Here is a 13618-nt window from a genome sequence, read left to right as displayed (position 1 = left end):
ATCAGACTTTTTTAATGGTTCTCTGTTGCTCTCAAAATAATGTCCCAAAAGTCCGATTTGGTTGATGTGGCCTACAAGGCCTCCATTGGTCTGGTCATCGTTGCCTATCCTACTTCAGGCATCACCATTGCTCTATGAAAATTCCACAATCCCAGCACACTGACCTCCCTCACTTCCACAAAGTGATATGCACACTCTTTCCTCCAGGCCTTTGACACTGCTATCTTCCCTACCAACCTCATACAATCTTTTCTGTCTGCTACAATGTGCTCCACTCCACCCCGCCCCACATCTTCTCTTCATCTCTTGTTTATCTTTCAGGTCTCAACATGGGCTTCATATTCTCCTATAAGAGAGTGAGTTCATTTTCTGGAAACAGAACACAGTAATATCCCCACTACTCTATAAACTCTATTGTGTCTTCTTTTTCATTACTGATTCCCCTGTACCTAGCACAATGCCTGAAATAAGTTAAATTCTGAGAAGATAAGGTAAATATGAATTCCAATTGCATGAGCTTCTCTTTGGAAATTTTCATCTGAATGTGTTCAAAGGATAGGAAGGAGTGAGCCCGGGATAGGGAGAGATAATAAGGGGGAGCCTACTGGGAAATGTTAAGTAAATGCACTGTATAAACATGTTTTTCTGGGTTCGTGTTTGTATCTGCTTTGGCAGCAAGGCTATTCAGATTTAAACTACATGTATCCATGGCTTAAGAGCTGTTTGTTGGAGCCTGGCATGGTGGCTCAAGCTTGTAATCCTAGATACTTTGGAGGCAGAGATGGAGGGGGATGGGAGTAGGGGGATCATGGTTGAAGGCCAGCCTGGGTAAAATGTTCTCAAGACCTCATCTTGGCTAGGTGTGGTGGTACATGCCTGTCATCTCTAGCTCCTCGAGGAAGCACAAATAAGAGGATTACAGTCTAGGCAGGTCCAGGCATAAAATGAGATTCTATTTAAAAAATAACCAACACAAAAAGGGTTGGTGGAGTAGCTCAAGTGGTGGTGTGCCTGCCTAGCAAGTGTGAGGTCCTCAGTTCAACCCCAGTACTGCCCCAAAAAGGATCTGGGTATTGGAGACTAAGAGGTTAAAAAATATTCATGATGTAACTATTCAATCTTATTCGATATTCAATAAATATTTAGGAAGTACATACTCTGTATCAGGTATTGTTCTATGTATTAGTGATATAACAAGGAACAAAACAAATAAATCCTTGCTCTCATGGAGCTTATCTTTTAGTTGGAGGTAAATTGTCAATAAGTAAATAAGTAAAATATATAGTGTATCAGACAGTTATAGGTGTCAAGGAGAATAATAAATCAAAGAAATATAGTAGAAAATTCAGGGAACCAGAAAACTATAATTTAAATAGGATAGCCAGAAAAGTCCTCACAGAGATGATATTTGAACAAAGACCTGAAGGAAAGATGAGAGATATGTGATCTCTGGGGTGGGAGAGGGGAGCATTCCAGACAGATGGCATAGCAAGTGTAAAGTTGCTGAGGTGAGAGCCTGCTACATATGCTCTAGGTCAGCAAGGAAGGGAGGGAGAAAGTGGCAGGAGATAAGGTCAGAGATGTACATCCTTCTACTCCATAGAGTTAATCAAATAATCTATGGCATATTAAATTGGTCATGATGGAGCTCCATGAATCATAATTTGTAATTAAAATGCACAAATGTCAGGCACCATAAACCATGACCAGCTCAAAACATCACTGGTAATGCCCCAATAACAAAGTGTCCTTCCTGAAAATTGCAAGAATGCCAATTGGCTGCATGTGTACATGTGCAGGAGGAGCTTTGCAGCATTGCCAAACATTGCTTGGCAGCCAGACTTCTTAGTAGGAAACAGAATTAGAGTCTTCTGTGAGTTCCAGTTAAAAGCTAATTTTAGTTTATGACTAACAAATTTTAGTACCCCTTTATAACTCAGTTGGTTACCATAAAAAAAAAATCAAAGTCTGGAATTTTGCATCATTTGCCTATAAAAACCAAAGGAGGGGAACCCCTTACATTTTGGATCATTTTGTGGTCTCTCAAAACTGCCTTCTGGGACAGTACATTTAGGAATACTATCTAGAAGAAGGGTGACTAGGGTAGGGATGAGGAGAAGAATTGGGTATAAGGCCAAAAAGAGTCTTGGATAATTCACAAATTTGAGTGTGGTAATGAGACCTGGGATCCATAGAAGAAAGGACAGGAGGTAAACAGGAGAGGGTTTCTGTATGTCCAAAGTAAGATAGCCTCACTTTTGTGACTTTTCATTTCAATGTCAACCTTACATCTATCTTCCTCAAGCCCTAAGTAGAGTCTTTTCCCCCTTTACCTCCTACATATCTCTCAAATAAAACCATTGCCACCTACCTGGCCCAATCTACAACCTCTCTCACCCAGAGTTCTATAAAAGACCTTTCTACCCCATCCCTTCCTAATCCATTCTCTATACCATATCAAGAATGATCTTTTTACTGGGTGTGGTGCATCTGGGTGCTATGTGCACACGTGTAATACCAGCACTCATGAGTTCAAGGCCAACCTGGACTACATAACAAGACCTGGTCTTTCGAAAAAAAATCTTCTCAAACTGTTAATCTGATAATGCAATTTCTCTTTCAAAACTCTTCCCATTGCTATTAGGATAGGGTCTAAATGTTTAGATAACCCTTCAGGGGCCTGTATGGGCAAAGGCCTGCTCAGATCTCTACTAAAGCCTCAATAAAACCTTCATTATTATTGCACTTCAGTTCTATGTGCTATCCCTCTTTCTGAATCATTCTTCATATCCTACCACAGACATGTACTCCTAAAATTTTAGCCCAAACACCAATATTTACCACCTGTTCCATTGATTCGTAGCCTGTTATTGAAGATAGGGTTAGGTTCCTCTGTTACATAGTCTCATTATGCTCTGTGTTCCTTTCTTCCATGGCATGTATCATAGTTTGTAATTATTCACTTACTTGTATAATTATTTGATTATTGTATGCTTCTCATTAGTTTGTGAGCTTTATGAGAGTAGGGCCTGTGGACGTCTTTGCTTACATTTCTGTTACCAGCTCCTAACATAGTGGCCATCATGTCAGACACTTTCAATGAATGATTGATGTTGAATGAATAAGGGAATATGGTGGGGGGGAGTAGCATTAGGTATTGCTATGGAAGTGTGTGGTAGGGTGTCCTAACACTGACTCTGTGGAAACTTGGGAAAACTTCTGAAAGGAATGCCAGCATTTAAGGTGTGAATAGAGGAAGAAGAGTCCCAAATGGAGAATATGAAGAAGTAACCAGATAAGTAAGAAGACAACAACAACAAAAAAAAAATAGTGTCCTTCTCAGAAGCTAGAGGATGGGTGGATGGTCATCTATGTTGTATGCTGCATGAAGATAAGCACTAAGTAAGACATGCCCTTTACATGTAATAATTAGGAAACCATTAGGGACTTTGGGAGAACAACTTCAGAGGTGAAAGCTGTACTGAATTGAGCTAAGAAGGCAGTGAGACCATATGGGCAAGGATTTTTTTTTTAAGATCTAAGTAAGATTTGAATATATTAAATGCTGTGGGGAAGGATCCAGATGAAGAGAGAAGTTGAAGATAAAGGAGAAAGATTAAGTAAGGAGAAAATCCAAGTTTCTGAGGAGGTAGTAATGGATCAACGTGCAGAGAAGGAGGAACACTTTGAAACAGGAGAGGAAAAAGGATTGATGCAGATGATGATAATTTTGAGGTTTAGTGGCAGGAAGCTGAGAGAGTTTTCTCTTTCCCTAATAGTGTTATAGAATTCCTTCTGGAAGTGATAACTAGAAAACAAATTTTGCCAATAGCTGTCCCATTTTGTTATGATTACAGTAATACTATTTTCAGAGTTATGGTCTGAGGTTTGTCATGCACAATTATCAAATTACAAAACAGCTGTGAGCATTTGAAGCCAGCATTTGGTCTCCTCCCCAATGCACTGTGGAGCCTAGTACATTGTTAGTGCTTGGTACACGCCAGGTACTTGAATAATAATGACAGAGGGCTCTTGTGCTTATCATTGAGCTTTGCAGCATGCAAGCTGATGCAAAAGACTAATGTTGATTCTCTGGTTCCAGCTGTGAGTAAGCCACATGAAATTGTTTTCCACCAGTTAGGAATTTATATGGCATATTCAGTCTTCCCAGTTACTAAGCAGTGACAGAGTTGTATGAAAGAAGCAAACAAATACAGCTGTTGATCAAACTTTACTTTCACTGCTTTGAGTGTCACACACCTTTGAGTCCCTGGATTCTAATGTTCTCCATTTATCTTACCTCCCAGATTTGAGAACCTTGGGAGTGGGGACCAACTCAGCTTTGCCTCTTTAGGAACTGCATAATAAATACTGAATGAATAATTAATGAGTTAGTGAATTAGTTGGTGAGTGACCAAGTAAATGATGGAAAGGTATGCACTGCAATATTCTGAGCAATAACTCTTCTTTCTGAGCCTACAGAAAAACAGTTCATGTCCCTTTAACCTAGTGAAAGCAGCCTAATCCTATAAAGTATGTAGGAACTGATGTTAAGCTAATTTTCCTAGTTTTAATTTTATCTCACACCCATTTTTTTTCATGTACTTGTTATTTTAATGTGTCTTGTATTCAGCCTCAAATTTTGTTAGGGGACAAACTAGAGTATAAATGGATAAAATCTGCAGATCTTTGGATAGACATTTCTTTCTATCCTTCTGTATCTTTGTTAATGATTTTGTTCCCTCTCCCCAGAATGCCCAAGTCTTCTCTATTTTTCCTCTCCTTTATAGACTTAGCAAACGCTAAGGCAAATTTTCCTTGATTTTCAATAAGGTTATATCAGATAAATCCATTGTAGGCTGAAAATACTGTAAGTTGAAAATTCATTTAATGACATAGTACACCATAGAGTAACAGTGGTTTATCTTCAGGATTACACGACTGACTGGGAGCTGTGGCTGACTGCCACTGCCAAGCATTTTAAGAGAGTAACATACCATATATTACTATCTCAGGAAAAGATCGAAATTGAAAGTATGGTTTCTACTGAATGCATATTACTTTCTGTCAAGGATCACAAAGTTGAAATATTGTAAGTTAAAATATCACAATTCAGGGACCATCTATATTTCAGGTAAGCTCTTTAAGTTGAAAAGAATAGAGATTCATTTAAGTTTTTATCTCAAAAAAAGGACGGTACCTCTAGATTCCAGCCTCTCTTTCCAGGATGGTCAGTGACCTCAGCCCACTTCTCAGGATAATGGTGATAGAGCTGAGGTTCTGAATATTGGTTTGTTTGTTTTAACTTTATGAGGGTAAAAACTTTATGAGTTGTTCCAGGAAAAGTCTTCCTGCAATGCAAGGACCAGATTACAGCACAAAATGTAAGAATTACATGGAAGGAAAATCTGCAATCTTCAGTAAAATTGCCAGCTGTATTTTTCAGTTGTTATAGGAAGCAGGTATCAAAACTGCTTTCTCTGAAAATATGAGGAGATAGCTTTCATTGTTTCCCAGTGTGAAACGATTCCAGTTGAATGAGTTTGCCGAAGAATAGCAGCTGGTTCTTTTCTCGAAAGAAATCCTGGCATCAAGGAAAGATCTAAGTTTTATCTAACTAAAGTGGAGATGTTTTTAAAAAATGATACCATAATGATCCACAGTGGTCTGAGGAACAACCAATTGCTGCAATTTTTGCTTTGCTGGACTTGTTATAGGCCAAATTGAAGTGGATATTGTGAGTCACACTACACAATCTATTTTTGAAATACTAGAGAAACTTGGTTGCCCCAGATTTGTACAGTGGATGACAGGAAGATTTAACTTGATATTGATGTAACCACCAAAGAAATTGTTGCTGATGTTATTGATAATGATTCTTAGAGACTCTGAACATCAGGAGATCGGGGCTAGCAGAAAGGCAGTCTTATTGTGATGTCAAAGAAGTAACTCCCAAAGGGGTCCAGATGGTAAAGAAAAACATTGAGAAGGCTGCAGAGAGTAGAGTTGCTTCTGAAATCAGAAAGTCAGTACAGGGTTGTAGTACTGATGGCTCAACTTCTGATCTTGGTCACAGTGAGAAAGCTTGTGGAAATGTTGGAATGCCATGTGAACTTCAGGTAAAATCTGCCCATAAAGGACCAGAAGAAACTCTGGGGATTAAAGAAGAGTATGAAGGGGATGGCATTCCTACCATATTTGTGACAGTGGCAGACAAAAGCAATGGTTTGGGCCTAGTGATGCCTGTTAACACTGCATATCCAGTTATCAGTTGTCCTTCCCTCAAATCAGAGTTCAGGATGTGTGGTCATAGCCTCAAACTCCCAATAGTCTGGCTGTTTTCCAGAAGGATCAGCCTAGTTTGCTGCTCAGATACTTGGATTAAACAACTACTTCGTATGAGCCAAACTCTGAGCAAACATATTGAACACATGAATTTTCTTCAGGCAGGCTGACAAGAAAATTAGAGAATGTGATTTATAAGAAAGAATGTCATTTCAATGTTTTAGAAGAAAAACCACAAACTTCTAGTTTAGTTGTAGGAAAAAAAATCAGACAAGATAAAAAGATGATTTTAAATCACAGAAAAATTTATTAGTGAAGAAAAAAAGGAAGGTGTAGAGTGGGAAAAGTATTTCTGTGGGGCATTGTAAATGAGTATTATAAATATGTAGGTAGATAGCCTAGAGTTGGCGTTGGAAATCTATTCATTATGAAACAGGTATAGGGACCAACAATTTTCTCCATATTTCTTATGGCTTCTATATTTCTCTTAGCAGCTGTATTGTGTTCCTTATTCTCATTTCCCAACCAGCCAGCTTTCCCATGGTCTCTATTCCTTCATAGCTTTCACGTGTTTCCATCATGCCTGCTCTGGCATCTCTATACCTCACAAGCATTTCCATCAATATCTCCATCCAAATACCAGTTTTCTCTGTAGTCCTGGATCCCACTCTTAGAGACTCTATCTCATTTGTTCATGTTAGGCTATGTAAATGGCAAGGGACAAGGCTCTCCAAGCAACCAAAACTGTGAGCAGGGCAGTTTCCATTAGAAGGAAGTACTGTCTTTCATTGGCTCCTCTAGTGAAAAATATAACTTGCCTTACACTAAAGTAACTTCTATGTTGTTTCTGGTAAATCTCTTTCTCATGAATTGTGCAGGAAGGGGCCTCAGATTTCTTCTAGTCCAATGCCTTCATTCAGGGCTGATATTTACATTACAAAGGGTTCTGTCCTTTATAAAAAGACTTTACTGTAAGGTTTTACATGTAGCATGTTTCTGCAATTAATTTTAAAATACAGTCTACTTTATATATAATTCTTAATAATGTTGATATAGGAGACTTCAAATTCTAGTGATGATGATGCAACTAATACTGGCCCTTGCTCTCACAATAACTGTATTTATAGTAAAGAACTGTAAATATGGGCACAATATAAGAGAAGTGTTTTTAGTCATTGGACAACAGACAACACAGGATAGTGCTTCCTGAGGGGAGGAAAACACTTAAACGTGAGTCACACATTTACCCTTGCTTTCCTCTGAGGGACATTTCTTGGCTTGGGAAGATAGTACCAGTGAGATACCCTAGATGTTGGAAAGAGCAAGAAAAGACTTTAAAGCAGCTGTTATAAATATATTTATGGAATTAAAGAAAATATTGTTTTAGTGGGTGGACAAGTGACAAATCTAAGCAGAAATATAGAAACAATAGAAAGGCACAAGATTTGAAATGAAAACTTAATTGGATGGGACTAACAGCTGAATGTGAAGGATTCATGGAAATTATCCAATTTGAAGAACAGAGAGAAATAAGATTTTTTAAAAAAGAAACCTTAGTAACTTGTGGTAATAGGTCATGTATGTATTTGGAACATGTAAGTAGGTGGAACACTAGAAGGAAAAAGACAGGAGGAAAAAAATACTAGAAGAAAAATATTTGAAGAAAAATTTGATCAAAATTTTCTAAAACCTAGCCTGGCACCAGAGGTTCACATTTGTAATCCTAGCTTCTTGGGAGGCTCAGATCAGGAGGATTGTGGTTTGAGAGTATCCTGGGCAAATAGTTTGTAAGACCCCATCTCCAAAGTAACTACAGCAAAATGAACTGGAGGTGTGGCTCAAGTGGTAGAGCTCCTGCTTTGCAAATATGAAGCCCTGAGTTCAAACTCCAGTCTCACCACCCCTAAAAAAGTCCCAAACTTAGTAAGATTATCAGAAGCTCAGTGAGCTGCAAGCAGGATAAATACAAATAAAACAAAGTCTAGGTTCCTAATAGTCAAACTATTGAAAACCAAAGGAGGAAAAACATCTTTGGGAACTGGGGTGAGACTCAAATGGTAGAGCGCTGTCTAGCAAGTTTAAGGTCTTGAGTTTAATGCCTAGTACCACCAAAATGAATGAATTAATTAAAATAAAAACAAATATTTGGAATTAGAGAAAAATGACACATTACGTATAAATTGTGGCTAACATCTCATAAATAATGAAGTCCAGAAGACAATGTAAATACATATTTAAAGCTGAAAGAAATTGCTGTTAACTTGAACTCAAAATTCAAAAAAATTCCTCTCAAAGAGGAGGGTGAAATAAATACATTTTCAGATAAATCAAAGCTGAGAGACTGCCACCCATCACCACACATCAAGACCAAGAAGTATTGTTAATGGTAAATAGGCAGTTAAAGACAAAAGACTAGCTTTTTTTTTCTTCTATTAATTTTCTTAAAGGGCATATAATTTTTCAGTGCAAAACATAATGTCATTGCTAGGTGAGGAGTATAATATATGTACAAATAAAATATGTGACACCAATGTGTCCAAGGATGGGGTAGTGGTGGTAAATGGAATTATGATGTTGTGAAGATGAAGTATGAAGTAGTATGATATTTATTCTTAATAGATGATGGTAAATTTAGGGCATATTGTAAACCTTAGAATGTATGCACGCATACACACACACACACACACACACACACACACACCCCAGGATAATTTTGAGTGTTAGTGACAACCACACACAATACAAAAGGCACATCTAAAAAGCTAACAGAACAAATAAAATGAATACTACAAAAATTTAATTAACATGAAAGAATGAAAAAGATAAAATCAAATAGAAAAACAGCAAAATGGTAAAGATAAAACCATACCAATCATTACCCCAGAGGTGGAGTTTATGAGACTAGGCAAAAAAAAAAAACCAAAAAAAACCCCAAAAACCAAAAACAACTGTATGTTCTTACAAGACATATAGTTAAACATAAAAATAGAAATATTGAATATAAAAGATATACCATGCAGATAACAAGCATAAGTAGCTACCATTGTTAGACAAAATAGGCTTCAAGACAAAAAGTACAATGGCGGGGCACCAGTGGCTCACACCTGTAATCCTAGCTACTCAGGAGGCAGAGATCAGGAGGATTGAGTTTTGAAGCCAGCCTGGGCAAATAGTCTGCAAGAACCTATCTTGGAGCCGCGGTGGGGTGGGGGGGTGGGGGGGAGCCAAAACAACCCATCACAAAAAGGCTGGTAAAGTGGCTCAAGGCGAAGGCCCTGAAAAAAAAAAAAAAAGACAAGAAGTATTCCCACAGATAAATAGCAATGCTTTATAATGATAAAAGCTCAATTCAATAGGGAAAGATAAGGGCTGGGGTCAAGGCTCAAGTGGTAGAGCACCTGCTCAAGGCCCTGAGTTTTAACCCCAGTAGCACAAAAGGAGAGAAGGATAGAATCACAATATCACAAAGTATATGCACCTATTAATAAAACTTCAAGGTATATGAATTAAAAACTGAAAAACCTAAAAGGTATCAAAACATTCACAATGGTAGAGATTTTAGCACTCCTCTCTCAGTAATTGAGATAGAGAAAATCCAAACAATACTGTCAACCAACTTGACCAAATTAACACTTATAAAACATTATATCAAGAATTGCAGAATGAAAATTATATCCAAGAGCTGCAGAATGCTCACAATGAACAACCATATTCTGGGATATAAAATAAGTCTTATCTGGTAGAGATGAATCAATTGGGGTTGTAATACACATGTGCACGGAAGCAATGCTAGGAATCTCTCTGTATAGCTATCCTTATCTCAAACTAGCAAAAACGCTATGTCTTTCTTAAAAAAAAAAAAAAAAGTCTTAATATATCTCAAAAGATCAGTCTCTTACAGATTTTAATTCAATCCAAATTCAACCTCCATTCATGGCAAAAAAAAAAAAAGAATTTCAGTTTAAAGAAAATAGAATTAAACAATATGTTTAAAATCTCCAAATATTTAGAAATTAAAGAACACACTTCTAAATGACACATGGATCAAAAAATCACAAGGGAAATTAAAAAATATGCCCATTGAAGTAATGGAAATATATCAAGAGTTATGGGGTGCTGTGAAAGTGAGGCATCGTGGAAAGGTATTAGAAGTCTAATACTGTTTCAGAAAAGTAAGGTTTAAAATCAATGTTCTAAGTTTCTACCTTAAGAACATAGAGAAGATAAGCAAATTAAAGTAGTAGGATTTATCTCATTAACTCTTCATATTTTATTGATTTACTTATTTATTGTTTCAGAGAAATAATGAAAAAAAATATAGAAAAGTAATAAAGTCAGAGTTGGTTCTTTGAAAAGATTAAGGAAATTGATAAAACCTAGCAAGGCTTATCAAGATAAAAAGAAAATACAATAGCCAATATTAGTGATGAAAAATAAGATATTACTACAGATCCCACAGACATTAAAAAAGATAATAGGGGAGCACTATCAACAATCTTATGTCAATAATTCACCAACATAGATGGAATGAACAAATTTCTTAAAAAAAAAAAAAGACACCATTTACTTCAACTGACACAAGAAGAAATGGAAAATGCCCCAAACATATTAAAGAAATCAAATCCATAATTTAAACACTCCTACAAGAAACTCCAGGGACAAGTAAATTGTATCTAGTGTGTAATGAATAAATAACAGCAAACTTGTCAGGTGTGGTGGTGTGCCTCTATAATACCAGTTACTTAGGAGGCTGAGGAAGGAGGATCATTGAGTTCAAGGCCAGCATATACAATATAGTGAGACCCCCATCTCCAAAAAAGAAGGGGTCGGGGGTTCTGGTGGATTGGCTCAAGCAGTAAGAATGCCTGCCTAGCAAGCGTGAGGCCCTGAGTTCAAACCCCAGTGCTGCCACATGACAAGGTGAGAGCACACAAGGGAGGTGTGAGGATAGGTAAGAAACCCAAAAACACGATAGCATTTGATGTCCTCAAGGCAAAGGAACTAATGCAGAAACTTTAAAGTGACAGAGGCCAATAGGAGAAGGGGAACAGGAACTAGAGAAAAGGTTAGTTCAAGAAGAATCAACTTAGAAGGTAACACATATGTACATGAAAGCAATGTGAGGAATCTCCCTGTATAGCTATCCTTATCTCAACCAGCAAAAACCCTTGGTCCTTCCTATTATTGCTATACTCTCTCTACAACAAAATTAGAGATAAGGGCAAAACAGTTTCTGCCTGGAAGGGAGGGGGTGGAGGGAGAGGAAGGGGACAGGAGGAAAGGGGGGGGCGCGAAGGAAGGGGGAGAGAAATGACCCAAATATTGTATGCACATATGAATAAAAGATATTAAAAAATGCTGCCAAAAAAAAATGTCTTATACAAAGTCTTTCAGAAATAGAAGATAATGCCTCAATAAGCCTGATATCAAAATCAAAACTACTGGACTGGTGGAGTAGCTCATGTGGTAGAGTGCTTGTCTAACAAGTGTGAGGCCTTGGGTTCAAACCCCACTACCACCAAAATCAAACAACCAACAATAACAATAATCAAAGCTATTACACAAAAAGAAAATTACAGGCTAATATCCCCCATGAGCATAAATGCAAAAATTCTTTATCAAAATATTGTTAAATATATTCCAGTAATATATAAAAAAAGAATAACATGTCATACTAAGTGGGATTTACCCAAAGAACATGAAGTTAGTTTAACATTAAAAAAAATCAAAGTATTTCTTCACATTAACAGAGAATAAAGGAAAAAAATCATAGAATGGCATCTCAGTAATTCAGAACAGAATTGGTAAAGTTCAACATATATTCACAAAATATTGTTGTGAGGGTCAAATGGGATTATATACTCAAAAAATACCTAATAAACTGAAAGATGCTATATAAATGGAAAGTTTTTTTTTTTTGTCATCCCTCTGCTATGACACCCCAAGATTTACCGATTCCCTTTCTGACAAGAGCTTCTCGGGTCCTGGACAACACACTTTCAATTATTCATATTTTTCCTTTTATTGCTGTGCTGGATGAGGGTACATTGTGGCATTTACACAGGTTCTTACAATGTATGAAATATATCACACATTAACTTACCTCCTCAACCATTCTCCTTTATCCCCTCTTCCCCGATTCCTGGAATAGTTTCAACAGGTACCATTTTTGCATTTACTTACAAGTGTACACATTTTATTACACTGTATTCACCCTCCTACCCTCTTTCCCCAACACCTCCCCCCTCCTCTGATGCCAGCCCTTCCCTCTGGGCATGACTTGTTCTGCCCTCCTGTTCTGATTTTGTAGGAGAGAAAAGAAAACGAAAAGCATGACATTTTAGCTTGTTTGAGATAAAGATAGCTACACAGGGAGTCTCCTTGTGATACTTCCATGTATGTATGTATTATAACCCCAATTGGTTTATCTCCTCTAATTTTCTACATTCTGCCTTAATCCCTTTGTTATGGTAGTTTCAATCAGTTTAAGATTTCTATATTCATTTTTGTTATAGTGAGTATATTGACCCTATTCAAGAGGGTTACCCCTCTCGTGCATGACCTCCCCTTAGTGTGACCAGTGTTTCATAATATTGCTGCATTTGTAGTAGGTCTAGATTCCTCATATGAGAAAGAACATGTGACTTGTGGCTTTCTGAGCCTGGCTAACTTCACTAGGATGATGTTCTCCAGTTCCATCCATTTCCCTGAGCATGACAAAATTTCATTCTCCTTTGTGGCTAAGTAAAATTCCATTGTATATAAATACCACATTTTCTTAAACCATTTGTCAGTAGTGGGGCATCTTGGCTGTTTCCATAGCATAGCTATTGTGAATAGTGCTGCAATAAACATGGGTGTGTAGTTGCTTTTGTTGTGACCTGACTCACATACCTTTGGGTATATCCCTATGAGTCATATTGCTGGATCATATGGCAGATCTATTTTTAGTTTTTTAAGGAGGCCCCATACTATTTTCCATAGTGGTTGTACTAGCTTACATTCCCACCCGTAGTGTATGAGGGTTTCTTTTTTCCCACATCCTCATCAACATTTGTTGTTAATGTTCTTGTTGTAGCTATTCTAACAGCAGTAAGGTGGAATCAGAAAGGAGCTCAACTGCTTTGCATGGCAGACTATGATGGAGTAATAAGTAATGGCACAACCATAAAATCTACATTGTCACTGGTACTTGAGGGCTTACTGTGTGCTGAGTTCTGAATGAGTGCTCTTTCTGCATTGTTTTTACTGTATTCTCACAGCAATTTTATAAGGAGGACATTGTTTTCCTCCACTTCATAGATGAGAGAATGAGGATTAGAGAACATCATGG

The 13618-nt window shown here is 37.4% G+C and overlaps 1 protein-coding gene and 1 pseudogene across 1 annotated transcript in view; both read left to right on the top strand.

Moving 5' to 3' along the window:
- The window catches only part of Dnai1 (dynein axonemal intermediate chain 1), a 68694-nt gene that overhangs the window by 2103 nt on the left and 52973 nt on the right, over positions 1 to 13618 (top strand). The window lies entirely within an intron of this gene.
- On the top strand, positions 5228 to 6483 carry LOC109690729 (bifunctional phosphoribosylaminoimidazole carboxylase/phosphoribosylaminoimidazole succinocarboxamide synthetase pseudogene; annotated as a pseudogene).

The sequence above is a fragment of the Castor canadensis genome, chromosome 13 (genome assembly GCF_047511655.1).
Source record: "Castor canadensis chromosome 13, mCasCan1.hap1v2, whole genome shotgun sequence".
Classification (NCBI taxonomy): Eukaryota; Metazoa; Chordata; class Mammalia; order Rodentia; family Castoridae; genus Castor; species Castor canadensis.
The sequence above is the reverse complement of the archived record's forward strand: the minus strand, read 5'-3'. Positions and strand labels throughout refer to the sequence as shown.